Below are 20,854 nucleotides of genomic sequence, written 5' to 3'. Positions count from 1 at the left end.
ATATTTCGTAATGCAAATTTGCTAAATATTTTCTGAACCCTTTCAATCCTGTAGACACTTGATTAATTAAAAATATTCCATATAATGCAACAATATTCAAGCAAATGTCTTATAATTGATACATAAACGGTTTTAAGTCAAAAGACTTAGAACCATTAGAAATAAAACGCAACATCGACTTGGCTCTAGAAATAGTGTGGTCAATTTGAAGCTCGTTTAAGAGTGGAAGATAATTCAAAAATCTTTCTGGTTAGAAAATCTTTCTTATGATTGACATTGAATTATATTTACATACAGAAAACCCATTTGTAGTAAACCAGTTAACAATGCAGTTAATATCAATCTGAATCTTACTGGAATTCTAATGCAAATTGTATACAACTAAAAATCTTGATATTTGGAAAATCATTAATAAAAAGAATAAAGAGAAGTGGTCCAAGATGGCTGGCTTCCGGTATACCAGAACAGTTTTTTTATTTGGTTTAATAGTACATCACCAATTTTTACATATTAACAAAGTCTTACCAAATAACTTTTAATCCGACTAAGGAGAATGGGCTATTAATACCCTTAACATGTGGAAAGTTTAAACAAAGTGTAAGCATTAGGAAAATAGGGACGCATTAAAAAAGAAATTCCGGTGCACATTGGTTTTAAAGTTTCGAATACCAAAACGATAGTGAACAACAGAGTTGGCTAAAGCATTTCACGTTCTCGATGTGCGGTTAAAAAGAGAATCTCCAAACTTCAATTGGTTGATTTCGTTCAACCTTTAGTATTCAGATTGTCACCGATTCTACCTTTAGCAGAGCTGTAAAAAATGCAATCATCTTTGTATTGCAGTTAAATGATTGAAAAGACTTACATTTTGAATAATTTGACTTCATGTCAGTACTTAACTTCGAAAAAAAAATCACAGTAAATTTTTAAGTCTTTTGTAAAAAAATCATTTAGAGCAGTTAAAAGACTTAAAGTCAAAAGAATGCATTACTTTTTACTGCTCGCATTCTTGTAAGTCTTTTAAAAGTCTTTTACATTCTTTGCATTCATTAAGTCTTTTGATTGCATTCAATGTAGTGCAGTCATTTGAATGCTTTGAAGTCTTTTTACTGCTTGAAGTCTTTCTACTGCTTGAAGTCTAAAGACTACTTTTGATGAATGTATTGTGCAGAAGGTGTGATCATAGGCTAAAACATATAAGGTGGCTTCTAAAAAAGACGTTTGTGTAGGTGTTCTTAGTTCGGACAGGAGAAACACTTTTTCAAAAAAAAAACTAACTCAAATATAAACTAAATTATTATTAAAACAACGTGCAACATTAGCCTTCCTTTGTTGTATATTTTTTTTAAATTTTGATAGACTTTGTATTTGTGAGGCTAACTACGAGTGCAATATGAATTTAATAATCAAAAGAGCAAAGTAAATGCTAGTCGTAAGGAACCTGATGATAAACTATATAGATAGACTTAAAGCACTCAAAAGACTTCAAGCAATAAAAAGATTTCAAGCAGTAAAAAGACTTCAAAGCATTCATATGACTGCATTACATTGAATGCAATCAAAAGACTTAATGAATGCAAAGAATGTAAAAGACTTTTAGAAGACTTACAAGAATGCAAGCAGTAAAAAGTAATGCATTCTTTTGACTTTAAGTCTTTTAACTGCTCTAAATGATTTTTTTACAAAAGACTTCAAAATTAACTGGGAATTTGTTTTCGAAGTTAAAGTATTGCATTAAGCAATGTTAATGCATTCCCAAAATTCAGTTAAATGAATGGGACTTTTTGCGATGAAATACCAAATGATTGCATTCTTTTACAGCTCTGACCTTTAGTACTCAGATTGCGGTCGATTCTACATTTAGTATTCAAAAATGACCAAAAACTTTTACACTCTTAATTTTCGTCTCAAGAGTACATTTTTTTCTTTCCTAGTTCTATTGCAATAGTTCACGAAAAAAATGGGAATATTACTATTTTTATGAAGTGTAATCATCACATTCTTCAGCCTAGATAAATTTTTACTTAACCAAATTTTTTTATTAACGAAAAAAAAAAATGTTGGGGAAAAATATTCGCATTATACCCCAAGTACAAAATGTATACAAACATAATCAGAACTAGCTTGAGGAACAGTGCCATGACTGAAGGATCACCTGGAAAATATTTCAACAAAATATGAAGCTTCAGTCATATTTACCGATATAGAGCTACGAGCGACGATCCCAAAACGCTAAACTCTAAAAACGCTCTTTGTTTGAAGCTATAACCCTTAAAAGACAACTTAAAATTTACTCGATAAAACCTAAACAAAAAATATGTTGCTATGCATTTTCCATCAGATAATAAGGCAAACAAGGTTGATTTTTCTTCACAAACTTGCTTAAACCTTCTTAATCTAGGCAAAAAAGCTAACTTTAAAAAAAACAAAAAGAATTTAATAATCGCCACAATAATAAAACAATTATATTGTTCAATTTTTAAAAGCACAGAAAATGCGAACAAGAATCACTAAATTAAAAAGTAAACTCATCCAAAGAAGTTCGAGAACAAAAATTTATATTAAGAGATCTAAGTGTCAAATTAAAAGGTTTTCGTTCCTATGAGGATTACAAATCATAACAAACTAGGAGTTTTCATTTGTCAAAAAAATCTAAAAACCTTAATTCTTTTTGTCTTTTACTCTCCATATAATACTTCCAGCGTAAAAATTATATTTGTCCACTCTTTAATTTAAGACTTATTGCCACAACTATCTAATTAAAGAAACGAATGAATAAATTGTAATACATTCTTTAAGACTATCGAAATTTTGTAAACTGTTTCACATTTTCTTTCAAAAACATTAACATGTGTATTTGTTTCCTCATTTATACCTACCTAACTCAATAATCTTATCTTTGATGTATAATACAAAAAACCAAAACTGAAGCCATCAAAACTCAATTTCCAAGTATTTAAAACATAATTTCTTAATCTTACTTTTAAACTACTTAGTGTCAGATAACAACTTGTGAGTTAATAACCGTAACTTGTGTATCATACATATAGATATATCTGCCCTTATCCACACTTGAAATACTTCAAGTTCCAAATGTGAACAATTATTTATGCGTCTTGATCTACACCTTTTCTATTAAGAGTTGTGAAATAGTAGTAAAGTATTTACTACATGCTTGAAAATGAAGATGTTAATGTTTACAAAAGTAAGTTCAAGATCATTCAAAGACCCTGTAGTGAATGTTATGGTTCCACCGATGAACTTAAATTAAGCGAATCAACAAAATAGAAAAAGCAAGAAGATCAACAATAACAGTACGATCATACTCTTCCGGATAATTATTAAGATGAAATAAAAATAGTGTTAAGTCTTTTACAAAACAAATTTAAAACTTTACAATGGTTAACGAAAATTTCGAAATAGTTTATGTAAAACTGATTACACATTTCCAAGGACTTGATGAAAGTTTTGAAGTTGTTAAGAAATTGTTATTTTTAATCTTCGATAACCAGAAATGTATATATTTATGAGCAAAATTAATAACTCCAAATCATAAGAAAAATTTTGAAGTATCTTACATCACACCTTAATGCCTAAAAACTTCAAGATTTCGAAATTTGTTTAAAAAATATCGAAATTTTATTGAAATCATAAAATAATAAACACGTTCTTTTAAAAACTAAGTTACCAAATCTTTACGTAAATATAACGAAAAACTTCTTTAAGCCCGTAAACAAATACGTTACCTCAACGAATTGGCGGTCATACGTTAACAGAGCGCTACATCAAAACAACGAAACTAATATTACTTACGAGATCCCTTTATTAAGGACGTTTTCGATGGTTTTCGTATTTTTAGATCTGATTTTGTATTAATAAACGCTCAGAATTAATCAATCAGCGATATTTTTCTTTGGGTTACATTTTGTACCTCATTGATTTCTGTCGTCATTGGCTACTGATACTTTCACTTGAATTTAAAAAAAATTAATAAATTAATGTAAAATTGAAAATTAATAAGCTTACGATCTTTTTTGTACATTCTATAAAATTTTGTATGCATCCAAGCAGTTTTTTTTTGCAAGCTTACCAAACTTTTTGTTCTATTTATAAATATTTCCATCAATAGAAAAATGTCTTCGTATGTTTTGAGCTAACGAATTTTCCGTGCTTTTTCTTGAAATTTTTGCATCGAAATTAATGCTTATTAGTTACCGAATAAATTAAATAATTAAATTTTGCATTAAGTTATAAATTAAATTAATTGTCGTCCAAGAAAAAGAAAATCATAAAACGGTGAAATATTTTCATCAACTAATGAAGATTTTCAACAAACTATAAATTTTTGTGTTAAATACACATTCTAAAATGTTTTCGTTGAACGAATTTCATACTTTTTAAAAACATTTCTTTCCAATACTTGCAAATGTTGAAACAATACATTTTTTTCCTGAAATCGCAAAATATTGATAAAATTTCGAATATTAGCCGTGTTTTTTCGGTATTTTTTATATAGTACAGTGAGAAATTGCCAAAAAAACGATCCGCAGTAGTCCGGTTTTTATATTTGAAAGTTAATAAAATTGAATATTTGTCAGAATAATTTATCAAAAAATTCAAGAAAAATGGCGAAATTAAGACCAGGGGTGAAATCGTGTAAGCTGATTTTTGATAGTTGACTATGAAAATCGAGAAAATACGTCTGTGTAATGTGATAGTCGATTTCAAAGTTTTAACCAAACAATTTGACATAAAATAAAAACTTCAAGAAAGGGGTTTGTTCATAGACTACTACATTAACATGTGGTGTTGAAGCTCGCCTAAATTCTTTAAATACCTGAATCGAGTTGAAATGAACTTGATTCTCCGCGATTCTGGTCGGAGATCGGAGTCGAGTCAAAATTTGCGAAGAAAAACTTGTGTGGAGACGTTGGTTTACAGATAACGCAGTATTAATCATTTTTAAATCTTTTTGTGCGATTGAAACACCAAAAAGATTTATTTTATCTAAACTGAGATAAACCTTTGGTGGAAACGTAGCAAAACTTAACTATCTTTTCTATTGTTTTCTCTTGCATAATAAGCCCCGTTAGCTCATTTCCATTAATAAAACTAAATTATATCAACAGTAACAGACTGATTTTTTCACCCAAAGGAAAACACATACATGATTCCAAATGCATAACTACTCAACGAACACAGCCATCGAGATACAAATGCAATATCAATCGTACCAACATTTGAGAACGAGATCACATAAGATCCATTCGAGAACGAAATCACCTAAGATCCATTCGAGAATCGTATAAATATTGAAAACGATGTAAGATTCTATTTTAACTTTTATGGGTAGTATTTATACTGCGGATATTGTTTTTGTTATTCTTGTAAAATCCTACTATGTTATTGATAGATTTTTCAACAAAACGGGTATTGATCTCAAAAAAAAAAAATGACATACATTTGCACCGAGAAACTTAGGAACTCAACAAAAAATCTTAAAAACCTCGATTTGTTTGAAACTTAAAATCTTTCTTAAAATCAAAGAACATTTAAATTAAGGAAATGAACATTCAAAAAAGACGTCTCAAAAGTATCTCTTTTTGAACATCAAGATTTCTAAAATTTCGTCACCATAAAATTCAGAGCGTCATGCTTTACGAATGCTAACTCGATCATCAGATTCGTTTAAGCTTGTGTGTGGATACATTTATATTATTTAGAAAGTTCAAGGAAGAATAATTTGTTTGAAATAGACAATTAACTCCTGAAACATGTTTTTCAATCTAATATAATCTCGTAGTTAACTCAGAGTTAACCCTCCAAATATGGTGAGTCTAATCTGGTTTAAATACTAATGGTTTTGAAAGATACTGAAATTGCATTTGAAAAGTTGTTTTTATTTCTTTATGTTTAACAATGAATAGTTTATTGTTATATTCAGACTCCGACCTGATCGATAGAGGTTTATACGAAATTTGATGTTTAACTCTTTTGAGGAAAAAAAGACTTATAAAATCGCGACCAATTCATTTTAATATATTCATTTTATATAATTAAAAAAAAGCAACACAAATAAGATTAATAACAAAGGCTGGTGGCTGTCAATCAAAATGTCAAAAAAAATTGACAGAGTGAGTGAAAAACCGACTTAAAACTTTTATTCCAATATTTACTGAACACCCTGTATAAGAAAAACTTGGAAAAACTCCTGCTTTAGTTTTGTCTTTAAAAGTTTTCCAAGTATTAAAATAAACATAAACCTTCATTAATATTATATAAAGATTAGAAAATATCTTCTTTCCGCTTTTGCTCTTTATTCAATGCTTTATAAAAAGTGTTACAGTGACCGAATTTTGTTAAAATATGCCCGGTTTTGTTCGATAAGCTGTTCCTATCCCTTCGTACAAGCCCCCCTCCTTATTTGCGAAGATGTCGGACAGCCACTTTTCACAAGCCTCCTTTGATTTCAACTTTACACCACCGAAGGCGCTCGCCATGGACGGACGATCGCCTGCTTCAAGTGGTCCAGTTGTTCCCAGTACCTCAAAGTGGATGATTCCCTTCCAACCCCACCAAACACACAGCAAAACTTTCATAGCCGTTAATCCCGGCTAGGCCACTGTTTGGGATTATTCACCGGCCTTCGACCACGACAGTTTTCGCTTGATATTGATATGTTATCCATTTTTTGTCACCAGTCATCATCCGCTTTAAAAAATGGGTCGAGTTGGATCCGTTCCAGCAGTATATCGCAGGCGTTGATTCGGCCCAGAAAGTTTTTTTGCTTTAAATCATGCGGCCCGAAACATCAATTTTTTTTTTTTTGTATTCAGGATTCTGCAGATGGTTTGGTGACTAACTCCCATATCCTGGGCGACGCGACGTCACGAGGTACCACATGTCGGTCTAACTCGATGTTTTCCATGATTTGATCGGTATTCTTCGTCACAGGTCTTCCAACGGCTGAGTTATCAATGGTGACGTTTTCAGCGGCTCTGAATCATCGAAACCATTCCTCCACGGTTGGAAGCTAGAGTAGCATCCCCCGAAACACGATTAATCTCACGTAACGTTTCTCTAAAAAAGAAAAATGTTAGTGCTTTGTATATAGCCGAGACATTCAAAAGGCAAAAAGGCACAAGGACAAAAAATTACAATAGTTTAAATAAATATTTATTCAATCTGATTGAAAAGATTTTAATAATTTAACTAATTAAAAGATTGCAGTTCCTTAAAAATCAAGATACATTTTAAAATTAATTTTAAATATTAAATATATAGCATCATTTTTAAGCGCCACCTTTAATAAGTAATATTTTAGAAGTATTTCAAAATTGAAAGTTTCATACAAATTTTATTCTTCAAAACTTTGAAAGTTTAAAAAAAAACGAATTTTCAAAGTTAAAAAAAAATAAATAAAACTTTAAGAAAATTTAAAGTTTTAGAATTTCCAAGTTAAAATGTATCATTTACTCCCAAAAATCCAAATATCAAAATATTATTTGTCAGAAAAATTTAACTTTAATATGTTTTTTTTTTTAATGTGAACATTGATATTTTCAAAATATATCACGAACATTTTAAACTTATTACTTTCAAACTCCAAAACACATCTGAAAAAAGGTATGATAGTTCAAAATATTTGTAATACATAAATGAATGGAATAATAATTTCAAAATATTGTATCAAAACTAAAAAGTTTAACTGAAATTTAAAAAACTTACAAATTTACACACAAAAAAATGTTAAGCTGAATAACAATATATATATATATCTTCAAAACATTAGCATTTAAGTTTGACTTTAAAATTCGATTTACTTAAAAGTTCAGAGTTGTTAACTATTTCTGAACACCGATTATTAAAATTTCAAGATATCACTTATTTTTGTCCGGAATATCGAGACTCTACTGTATTTGTATTCAAATTCAACTCTCAAATTATCTATGTTAATTTTAAATACTTTTAACTACCTGTTTTTTGTTGTTGTTCATTGAATAAAAAAAAGGTAGAAATTCCACAACGTCGTCATTGAAATATGTGACTTTGCCATTTATTCCGCCCACATTTTTGCAAAAAGAAAACAACAATAATAATTTCGAATCAAAACAAACTTTTAACTCATTTATTATTGATAAATGAAATATATATTTATTTTGTTATTTTTTGTGTTCAATGAAAGATACAATCAGTTGTTGTGTGTTCCTTGGCGTATTTATGTCCTATGACTTATTGTGTCACTGTCATAGTCACAGTCACAGACCTTCCCTAATATGATTATGATTAGAAAGAAAAAATTAAATAATTTTTCGTGTGCTTAAAACTTTAAGTTGATTGTTGATAAGTAAATGCGTCGCGCGTCGTCGTCGTATACCTAATCTCCGGTCGTCGTCAGCGTGCTGCGGCAACGGCAGCGGCGGCGTGCTTCATGCATATGCGACACTGACCTTAACCTTGTCGAGTCTTGGGAGTTTTTGTTGTTGTTTTGTTTCCAATAGACAACAAAGCAAGGTGGCCTTTTATTTTTTTCAAAGCTGCCGTTCGTTGCTAAGTGAGAGCTTGTGTAGAGTTTGATAGATAATATCGTAAAACGATTGTTATAGCCTTTTTGATATTGTTTATTATTTTATTTATTTTGTGCATTTGTATCACGAGTAAACATTGATTACAAATTCGATAACTTTTTTCCTTTTTGAAAGGTAATGGTACTCAAGTTGAGGATAAAGGTTTATACCTATGTATCTACATTATTGACATTATACTTGGTGTAAATCCCAAGAGTTTTTATTTGTTTATTTTGTACTAGTTTTTTTTTTTGTCTCAAAACACCATATGACTTTATGCAGGTGGTTTTTATTTGAATTTTATTGTCGACATACCTAGTTTATGGTTGGTTTGGTATATTGTTGTTTTGCAGCTGATTAAAAGTTGCTGATGTATAAATAAACATTGATAAGGCTTAATCATATGATTTTTTTTGTTTATAGATATTTTGTATAAGGTTAGATACCAAATGAGCTTTTTCGTGTAATACGGCAGCACCTGATGAAATAAGTACCTACTTTATTTTTGTTTTAATACCTAATTACTATATTTTGTAGCTTAAGCCATAAGCAGCAGATAACGCTAAATGGTGTTTGCGTTCATTTTAAAAACAAATGGGAAAACTAATGAAAAAAAAAAATATTTTTGAAACAATAAAATCTATAAAATGTAGGAAAATACAACTATTTAAAAATATGCAAATTATTGCCATGTCGAAGTTCAGTTCTTTCTTTATAAAAAGCTTAAAAATATCAGTAAGGCGACAATTCTGCACGATGTGTCCTTTATTTGTACTGATTTTTTACTTAAAATGATGGTCACATAAATGGTGAAAGAATTATAAACGGTGATTTTTTAAGAGCTTGAGAACTTTTTTAAAAAAAAAACGCATAAAATTTGCAAAATCTCATCAATTCTTTATTTGAAACGTTAGATTGGTCCATGACATTTGCTTTTTGAAGATAATTTCATTTAAATGTCGACCGCGGCTGCGTCTTAGGTGGTCCATTCGGAAAGTCCAATTTTGGGTAACTTTTTCGAGCATTTCGGCCTGAATAGCCCGAATTTCTTCGGAAATGTTGTCTTCCAAAGCTGGAATAGTTGCTGGCTTATTTGTGTAGACCTAAGACTTGACGTAGCCCCACAAAAAATAGTCTAAAGGCATCAAATCGCATGATCTTGGTGGCCAACTTACCGGTCCATTCCTTGAGATGAATTGTTCTCCGAAGTTTTCCCTCAAAATGGCCATAGAATCGCGAGCTGTGTGGCATGTAGCGCCATCTTGTTGAAACCACATGTCAACCAAGTTCAGTTCTTCCATTTTTGGCAACAAAAAGTTTGTTAGCATTGAACGATAGCGATCGCCATTCACCGTAACGTTGCGTCCAACAGCATCTTTGAAAAAATACGGTCCAATGATTCCACCAGCGTACAAACCACACCAAACAGTGCATTTTTCGGGATGCATGGGCAGTTCTTGAACGGTTTCTGGTTGCTCTTCACTCCCAATGCGGCAATTTTGCTTATTTACGTTTGCTTTTTTTACGTTCAACCAGAAATGAGCCTCATCGCTAAACAAAATTTGTCGATAAAAAAGCGGATTTTCTGCCAACTTTTCTAGGGCCCATTCACTGAAAATTCGACGTTGTGGCAGATCGTTCGGCTTCAGTTCTAGCACGAGCTGTATTTTATACGGTTTTACACCAAGATCTTTGCGTAAAATCTTCCATGTGGTCGAATAATACAAACCCAATTGCTGCGAACGGCGACGAATCGACATTTCACGGTCTTCAGCAACACTCTCAGAAACAGACGCAATATTCTCTTCTGTACGCACTGTACGCATTCGTGTGGTTGGTTTAATGTCCAATAAAGTAAACTGAGTGCGAAACTTGGTCACAATCGCATTAATTGTTTGCTCACTTGGTCGATTATGTAGACCATAAATCGGACGTAAAGCGCGAAACACATTTCGGACCGAACACTGATTTTGGTAATAAAATTCAATGATTTGCAAGCGTTGCTCGTTAGTAAGTCTATTCATGATGAAATGTCAAAGCATACTGAGCATCTTTCTCTTTGACACCATGTCTGAAATCCCGCGTGATCTGTCAAATACTAATGCATGAAAATCCTAACCTCAAAAAAATCACCCTTTATTATAAAAACTGTTCACGCTTATAGTTCACTTGTCTAAATTTCTTTTTGTAGATGAGAAGGTATTTAGGGGTTCAGAGGTAAGGCGGCACTAGAATTTTAAAAAAGTGTTTTAATGTTACTAAGGCCGATTGCGACATAATCTTCATTGCTTTATCTTAGATCAAATTTAGTTAGAATACAAAATGTTTCACGGACTTTTGTTTAAGAACTTTGAATGGAGAACAATTCTGTCATTCATTATTTTAAAAAAACTTAAGCAGTTTCAAAAGGTTGAAATATCCCTTTATTCTTTACTGTCACTCCGCTTGTAATAGTCGTAGCATGATGTTATGTATAGGCTATAGCCTTCTTCAATAAATGGACTAGCTTACATTTAAAGCATTTTTCAAATCGGACTTCAGCTAAAAAATATAGATATATAAATATAGATATATCCTTGAACAAAATTTTACACTAGGGTTTTAAAATTAAGGGTATTTGCAAAATTGTTTCTAATCTAAATACTGCAGTGATTTTCAGCTCCCTATTTTTTTTTTCACTGCACATGTTGCCTTCCATAGCTCCCAAAATTGTGCTATTTCGACTCATCTGAAAAAAAACAACCTATTTTGAAAACACTTGGTTCGTTTTTAATACGTTTTAGCCAAATTCCATAAATTTTTTTCACAGCTCTTCCGTAATACTTTGAATCGTTCAAAGCATTTCAGTTTTCAGATAGTTATTGGGGTTTTTTCACACCTCTTTCAGAATTTCGCGTTTTTTCACTATAAAAAAAGTACGATGTCGGCCTGTTTTAGGTTTTTTAGAACACTTCGAACCGTAAATACACTTTTTTGAGATCAATACCAATTTCGTTATATGGTGAGCCATTTTAGCGTAATTTTGACAAATTCTTGTCACTCTTTGGTTTTTCGAATTGTTGGTTCAATTTATATTTTCAAAAACCTGAAAAAAAAACTTAATTTAGTTAGATTATTTTGATCCTCTGAAATCTTACTTTTTTTTTTTAAAAAAAACATGTAACAATTGCATACAATTTGGAAAAAATGCAATTGCCAATACGTTTTAGATTTACTGTATGTATGATTGAAAAATAATTCATTAAATTACTATAGTTAAAAAAACCTCGGCTGTGGACCCACTAAATAAGGAGACGTCATTCATAGCTTAAACTCTACACAGCCGCCTTTCGAAATAAATCATTTACGCACAAATTATTCTAAACAGTCACTAGATATTTAATACAAAAAAACATAAGTTGACTGTCTTAAACATAAAATATTTAAAAATCTAAATTTTAACAAAACTATTTATTTTAGTGTATACAATATTATATAGATCATCAAAAATTGCTATTTTCTGAAAAGAGACATTTTTAAAACACTTAGATTTATTTAGCTCCGATCTTTTGTGAGTATATTATTTATAATCTGACCCAACAGAGTATGTCACCCCATCATTTTATATTTATTCGGAGGGTATATGATCAAAGAAACTTCAGAAATTTGTTTGTATGTCCGCCATCACAGATCTGGTTTAAATTTTCTAAACATCTTCGGTTACTCCCTTAAAAAAGGCATAAATACGAAGAACAAAGTGTAATTTTTTTTTTGGAGAACAAAAACGTTTAGATTTAGATTAAAATAAATTCCTTTTTTTAAAGACAATATTAAAAATCTCATTCTTATGAGCTACTATATTAGCAATTGAAAACCTCAAAATAACATTAAGATTTCAAAGGATAAATTACTCTAAAAAAAAAACAGTTGAAAATTTAAATTATTTTTTAAACTTTCGAAATTCAAAATGTACCAAATTTGGGTTTATTATAACTCATACAGAAAATAAATGTATCAAATTAAAAAAAATTTACGTTTTAGAAATACACTGCCGCTCATCTGAATAGGTTCACAAATATTCTCACCACACTAATGGCCTAACTTCATATATATTGCAATGACACATCTTTTGTATACCTACATATAATGAAAGAGCATCATTATGTTCTTGTTTTGTGAGAAATAAATATGTCTTAAATCTAACCGTTATTCTCCCACGGTAGCTAAACTAAATGTTGTCATAAAAACAAGCATTTTTTTGGCTCATCTGAATAGGTTCAACGGATAGAATGAAATAAAACAATAAAATTATTTGAACTCCATGAATTATTTTACCCTTTTCTATTGTATGATTATTTAGCAATAGTTTCTGACCAGGCTTTTTTAATGGCTGCGATTAATGACTTTTTGTCTTTGAACTGCCTCTCTGACTCTTATACTTTACCTAAGAGAAGTCCCCACACATTCTCTATTATGTTAAGGTCAGGGGAGTACGGGGGCCACACCAGCATCTCCATATTTTGGCTCTGTATCCACTGCCTTACTGTCCTCGCTGTATGGGTAGGGGCATTATCATGTTGAAATGTCCACGATACTGGTCCGAAGAGATCAGAAATCTGTGGGAACGTCTTTTCTAACACACCTTTATAAGAATTTGCGTTCATTCTCGATGGAATAAATTAAACCTTTAAGGCTCCGTAGAAGAAAATAGCTCCCCACACCATAACACTGCCTTCACAACTATGCAGCCGACTTAAATAATGCTCCCCTTTTGGAAGGTTATAAAAGTAATAATTATAGCCATCAGGGCCCTCTAAATTTAACTTTTTCTCATTTGAAAAAATCACTTTTTCCACTCTGACTCCACGACATGAATTTCTTAAAGAATTGGAGACGATTTTCTTTCCTAGATTCGTTAAGTGGTGGTTTTTTCTGATTTTTTTTTTTCAAATGAAAAGCACTTTTAATAACGCGTTTTACCGTAGCACCGTTTTTTATTTTTGACGCGGAATCATAAGAATAAGAAGCTGTTCTGATGATAGCACTTCTATCAGCCATTGATTAGGCCGTATAAGTTCCTCCTTTCATGTTTTTTTCCATAATTTTGGATATATCGCAAATAACTGCCTACCAACGGCCTCTTTTTACTCTGCCCATAATGCACCATCACCTCCGGATGAGGTGTGCAAAATCATAACCGAAGCTAAGAGGCAATACTCCCACTTTCGTCTTTCCGAGCTCGAAAAATTATGATGGATGGGAAGATGTGCTTGATGTTACTTCAGTGAACAACCGTAATTTATTAGTGGAGAATTGGAGAGTTTCCCCTTTGAATTCGTTTTCGGATCACAAGTGGATTCTTTTTCAAATAAATTTCGAGTCGAAAAACCCTCCGCATTACAGAAATCCCAAAAGAACTGACTGGACGAAATTCAGTCAAATTGCGAATTCCAAACTAAGCAACTTACCGAATCTCACTGAATCGATAGGAGACCTTGAATCAAAGGTGAAAACCTTTGAAACTTCTATAAGTAAAGCTTTTAGAGTCTCTTGCCCAGTTAAATATAGCCGTAAAACCCTTCCTTCGTGGTGGAATGAAGAACTGTCGAGTCTTAGGAAAATGACGAGGACAATTTTCAATATCTACCACAAACATAAGTTTTACCAACCCTATAAAGACTCTCTTAAAATTTACAAACAAGCCCTGTCATCAGCCAAAAGACAAGGCTGGAGAGAATACTGTCAATCAATGGAAGACATAAAGGACTGCGCAAGGCTCAGCAAAGTTTTATCGAAGGAACATTTTAATCCTTTATTTCTAAAAAAGCCTGATGGAACCTGGACAGCCTCTCCAGCCGAATCTCTTGAGATACTGATGAAGACGCATTTTCCGGGTCGCGAGAGTGATAACCCCGAATCGCTTGAAACCACAGAGCTAAACGTAGCTCATATGGAGCAAGTCAATTCCGTTATAACCAGAGAAAATATTTTGTGGGCCATCAATACTTTTTCTCCATATAAATCCCCAGGCATGGATGGCATACTGCCAGTTATGCTTCAAAAGTTGCATGATGTGGCAGCTCCATGGCTGGAACAAATTTTCAAAGGATGTCTCCTTTTCAAACATGTGCCCATGCCGTGGAGATAGGTCAAAGTAGTTTATATCCCGAAAGTGGGTAGGTGAGGTGAGGAAGGATTTCAGACCAATAAGCTTAACATCTTTTGTGCTTAAAACCTTGGAGCGCATTCTTGATTACCATATTAGAGAAATCCTAGTTGGACGACCTCTCGAAAGCTCTCAGCATGCTTATATTAAGGGCAAATCTACGGAGACTGCATTCCATGAGGTAGTGCGTACTGTAAAACAAACAATCCATTATAAAAAATTTACTCTTGCCACCTTTCTAGACATAGAAGGTGCTTTTAACAATGTCCTTACCGAATCCATAGAAGAATCGCTCGTTAAGTTCGGTGAAGAAGACTTCATTTAAGAATGGATTATTCCCATGCTCAGTGGTAGGAAGATTCGAGCCACTCTAGGCAATACAATCGCAACAAAACACGTGAGTAGGGGAACACCCCAGGGTGGTGTCCTTTCGCCTCTTATATGGCTTCTGGTCATGGATACAATTCTCTTTACCACCAAAACTAAAGTACCGCCCTTCACGCTACCTCGACTCAATGGTCAAATCCTATCATTGTCTTCCAGTGCAAAATATTTGGGAGTTATACTCGACCCTAAACTAAACTGGAAACTAAATATTGAAGTACGGGTTAAGAAGGCCTGTGTTGCCTTCTACGCCTGCAGCACAACTTTCGGCAAAAAGTGGGAACTTCAGTCGAAGATGATTTTATGGACGTACACAGCCGTAGTACGCCCTATCTTAACATATGGTTCGATTGTGTGGTGGCCTGCTCTTAGCAAAGCCTATAACATTAATAAGCTAAAGTAGGTTCAGAGAACAACTTGCGTAGGCACCACAGGGGCCATGCGTAATTACCCAACGGACGCCTTAAACGTTATTTTGGATCTTCCACCAATCGACCTTTTTATTAAATACATAGTTTCCTGCAGCGCTATTAGGCTGAAGGAATCAAATAGCTGGTTGTCAAAACCTTATGGTCACAGCAACACTACGAAATTAATTCCCTCAGATATTATCTCGGTAGACACTGACTACTGCACTCCTACTTTGAACCTTAGTAAGGGTTTTAAGGTTATTTTCCCATCGAGAGAAGATTGGGAGGATGACATCGTGTCGATAGGTTTCGACACAAATATCTTTACTGACGGCTCAAAGATGGAGTGCGGAGTTGGTTCTTTTCTGAGTCCCTAAATGTAGCCAAATCCTTTAGGCTTCCTGACTTTGCTAGCGTTTTTCAGGCTGAACTGCTGGCAATAAGGGAGTCATGTAAGATACTTAAACAAACCCAAACCAAAACCGAAATGTGGCTATCTTTACAGACAGTCAGGCAGCTGTGAAAGCTATTAACTCGGTCATATCCTCATCTAAATTGGTCCAGCAATGTCGCGATGAGCTTGCGAACCTGAATATTAACCTCGGTGTCACCCTGATCTGGGTTCCGGGCCATAGTGGTATCGTGGGAAATGAACGGGCTGACGATCTAGCCAGGCAAGGATCGGGGCTTCATAGCTCACTTGCGGAAATGGTTAACATTCCTTTTGGTGCTATGAAGAGTAAAATCTTTTCTATCTACCAAACTGAATCAAACCGAAGGTGGAGCAATTTACCCAACTGCATTATATCAAGGAAGATATGGCCCACCTATAACAAAACCCGTACAAACGATCTTCTATGCAGGCCAAGGCAAGACATAGCCAGGATTGTTGCTGTTTGTACCCGACATTGGCCTATAGGAGTTCATGCAGAGAAGTTGGGTATCTCTTACAACACCTTTTGCCGTAGCTGTAGTGACCAAAGAGAAAGTGAAACCATAATCCATTTCTTCTGCAAATGTCCTGCTTTGGCAAACACTAGAATGAAATACTTTGGAAAAGCATTCTTTCACGAACTTGATGAGCTATCTGAGACAAATATAAGAGACCTTATCTTTTTTCTCAATGCGACAAAATGGCTCTAACAAAATCGCTATGAAGCATCTTTATAAATCTATTCCTTTCAATCAAAGGTCAAACGAGTTTTTGGTATCAAAACGGCTCACTACAGCGCTAATTGGATCTCAGGCCATTTCTACCTACCTATTGTAATTTAAAAAAAAAATTCAAATAAAAGCAATTGTGAAACTAAGTTTCAAAATTATTTTTAAAAAGCTCGAAACCTAAGATCTTGAGAATAAGGTTTTTCAATTGTATGCAATGTATGCAATTTAGCATGCATTTTGATGTTTTGGTTTAACCATTTCCTTTCGTTTAAGTTTGCCTTTAATTTCTGCAATTCAGCCGTAATACCCGCACGTACAGGAATGCTCAGTTTAAGCGAGATTAAATTTGAGCGCATTATCAAGAATAGAGATTCTTTTCTTTAACCGCATATCGAGAATAAAGAATGCTTTAGCCAACTCTGTGTTTCCCTTCCATTTTAATATTCGAAGCTTTACAACCAATGTGTAGCGGTATCTAATCTTAAATCCTGCCTTATTTTCCTAAAGCTCACACAATGTTTGAATGCTAACATAAAAAGGATACTAATAACTCCTTGATTGCCTATAAATAGTAAACAAAATTAGAGAAATCTTATTTTTAAGTGAGCGTTTAACAAAATAGGTCTGAAAGACTCTTTTTCGTGTTTGATATTTTGAGTCATATCTGTTTGCCATCATCTTGAAAATATTTTCTCTGACATCCGAACTTTTTTACAAAACAAAATCACAAAAATATCGATAAGAGACTCAATCAATAGCTGGAATCCAACACTGTTTGTATTTAAATTTGTCTTTCTATTGTTCTAATCTCAAGACCTTTTAACATCATCATGACAAAAAAGCAAAAATCGTTTATCTTTATCTTCGATAGATAAGAATTGAAAATCACCCAATTTTGAATTTGATAAGAATTGAATGTAGATAAATCTTTAAAGAAAACCAAAAGACACAAACGGATTGTATTTCATTCCTAATACATAATTCCATTAGTTTTCCATCCCGAATATACCCCAGGAAACCCATTTTCTTGGAAAATCAAAATGATATCCATGTGTCATGTTGTAGATATATTCCTATGCTCACATATGTATAAACATATTTATGCTGATATGACATGAGCTTGTGTGACTTGTTGGCCTAATATACATATTTGGTAATTGGGTCTTTCGATTTTGATTATATAAAAACAAACCAAAAGTGTGTTCAAAATATTTGAGAGATAGTTTCCATTATTGTTCGAAAATTTGTGGTCTGGTCCATTTCATAAAACATGAATATAAATATGAATAAATGCAAAACAATTTAATAAAATAAATCAAAAAGTTTGGTCACTTAAATTATGTCCTCCCGAAGGATAATATTTCTCCATCTGTCTCCTTCTCTCTCTCTCTATCTCTCTGTTGTTTAAGATAACAGATGGGACACACATATTAAGGATTTCAAAAATATTTATTTGTTCAAAAACATATGAGCTGTAGGTACATTCGAAATGTTCGGTATCAGCACAAATGGATTACTATAAACTGCAGATTAGGAAATATATATTTATTAATTAAAATAACATTACTCGTATCTTTCTCTCTCTCTCTATCTCGGATTAATATTTATGAATGTACAAATTATACAAATGTACGTACACAGTACATATTATAAATAATGACTGTGATGTGTTTTAGGCTTCTGTTTTGTTATCTTCTCGGAGAAAGATTGTTTTTTTTATTTTATTATTTTTGTGTACCTAAATGTCTGGAGATATTATGCAAATTTATGGCATACGACACATTCTCAGCCACGTGTATCTATGAGTTTATCTGAACGTCTGAAGATTTTATGTATTGACAGAATAATTAGACGTCATTTAATATGGAATTAATTTGTTAGCAAATTTTTTTTCTTAGTTTAATTTATATCCTTTAATTTATTCAACACACATGAAACGATGTCATGATTTTTGGTAAGCTAAATCCAATGAATAATTAATTTTATTTAACCTTAAGAGAGCTTTTGAAAAATGTCTCATTTAAAAAGAGATGTCATTTATTGTTAAAATAAGGGTTGTTAAATTTTAAGGGGCGATGTTGAAAGTGAACCACACCTAAACGTCAAATTTTTCTCGGCATTTCATTTGACATTTCTCAATTTCAGTCTAATTCAATTTGAACCATGAAACGATACACAATCGAGCAACGCGTTAAAGTTATTCCGGCTTATTATGAAAATATATCGTGCACTTCGTGATTTCGGCCAATTTAATAGTCGAAATTTGCGTAAAATCGGAAAAATCGTGCAAACATGTGAACAAAACGGGTCTGTAAGAGATTTGAAAACACCAGTCCATGCTCCTTAAGCTCGTAATATAAAAGATATTGCTGCTCTTCGCGATCGTGTGGCTGAAAAGCCTTCCCATTCACTCAAGAATTAATGCCCCCGCGTCGTAAATGGTCAGAATGGTGGCGAGAAATGGTAACAGTGGATGATCATTTTTATCTCATTGAATTCGTCAAAAAGAAGAATTTCCGTCTGTGTGAGAATGATTGTCAAAAAATCAATGTCGTAATCTTAATATTTGATCGACTGTGAACTTGGTTGGTGACGAACGGCTTTAGAAGTTCACATAATACCAAACTGAATATCCTAGGTTTTAACGATCAATTTAATATGTGTTTCTTATTTCGGAGTGTGTTGTCATCGCCATTTTACAACAGTTCTGGCGTGCCACAAGGAATCAACTTAGAACCTTTACTATTTATTAACTTCCCATAGAAAGTTATTGTAATCGGTCCGATTTTTCGAATTAAAAATGTTAACGTTTCAAGGTCCCTAGAGTCGAAATAAAAGATTTATAGAAAGATGTCTGTGCGTGCGTGTGTATGTATGCACGTTCAAACGTCTGTACGTTCGCGAATTTTTTTTTATCGTCAATAGCTCAAGAACCAGTAGAGCTATCGACTTCAAATAAATTTTTTTATGCAGATAATAATGCAGAAAGGACGCTCAAAATTGAGTGGGTGATTTTTTTACCAAAGCAATATAAAAAATATTAAAATTTTTATATTATAAAAATATATTTTTTTATAAATACAAAAATATTGAAGAAAAATACATATATGTCATTTTGAATATTTTACGAACAAGAAATGATTTTATCTACATAACAATTGTATGCAACTAGAAATTACGTATTTAACATCTGGTAAAATTTTAAGAAAATTCGAATTGACAGATTTTTTTACAAAAAAACTAAAACAAAATTTGGTAGAAATGATTTTCGACTTAAATATCTTTTCAAAAATTAGAGATTATGGCTTTAAACTTATTTTTTCTTATATGAAATACTGTTTTTAATATTCGGTAAAATTTTAAGAAAAATCGAATATTCGGTAAAATTTTAAGAAAAATCGAATTGACAGTTTTTTGTATAAAAAATAAAAACTTAAAAAAACAACATTTTTAAAAGTTGGTAAAAATTGATTTACGAACACTATATCTTTTTAAAAACCCTAGACATTAGCTTTAATTCAATTGTAGGTTTTAAAAAATATCGTTTTCAACATTCAGTTAAATTTTTAGAAAAACTGAACCGCCAGTTTTTTTACAAGCAAATAAAAACTTAAAAGAAAAAAAAACATTACTAAAAGTTGGTAAAAAATTGATTTTCGACTCAAATATCTCTTCAAAAATTTGAGATTATGACTTTAAACTAATTTTAACTTGTAATAAATATTGTTTTAAATATTCAATAAAATTTTGAGCAAAATTGAATTGACAGTTTTTTTTCACAAAAAATAAAACAAAAAAAACAATGCTAAAATTTTGTAAAAATTTGCTTTCGACTCAAATATCTCTTTTAATTTTGTTTGGTTTTCGTTTCAAGGTTTTTTCTTTCTATAGAAAATATTATTTCGCCATTCAGTAATTTTTTTTAATAAAAATACGACACTCACTTTTTTTATAAAAATTAAAATCTACAAAAAATTGGTAAAAATTGATGTTCGGTTCTCGATATATCCAATAGAGGATATTTATTTATTATAATTTTTTTAAATTAATTTTATTCATTCAATTTGTTTTTGTTTATATAAGAATTAAAAAACTTTTAAGAAATGCTACCAAAATCAGTAAAAGTTAGTTTTCGACTAAAAATCTCGTTAACAAATATAGATTTTGAAATAAAACTATTTCAT

At 32.0% G+C, this 20,854-nt stretch overlaps 1 protein-coding gene across 3 annotated transcripts in view; it reads left to right on the top strand.

Annotated features, from left to right (window-relative positions):
- The window catches only part of LOC129953848 (uncharacterized transmembrane protein DDB_G0289901), a 265,317-nt gene that overhangs the window by 176,477 nt on the left and 67,986 nt on the right, over positions 1–20,854 (top strand). The window lies entirely within an intron of this gene.

Source organism: Eupeodes corollae, chromosome 1 (assembly GCF_945859685.1).
Source record: "Eupeodes corollae chromosome 1, idEupCoro1.1, whole genome shotgun sequence".
Taxonomy (NCBI): Eukaryota; Metazoa; Arthropoda; class Insecta; order Diptera; family Syrphidae; genus Eupeodes; species Eupeodes corollae.
The sequence above is the reverse complement of the archived record's forward strand: the minus strand, read 5'-3'. Positions and strand labels throughout refer to the sequence as shown.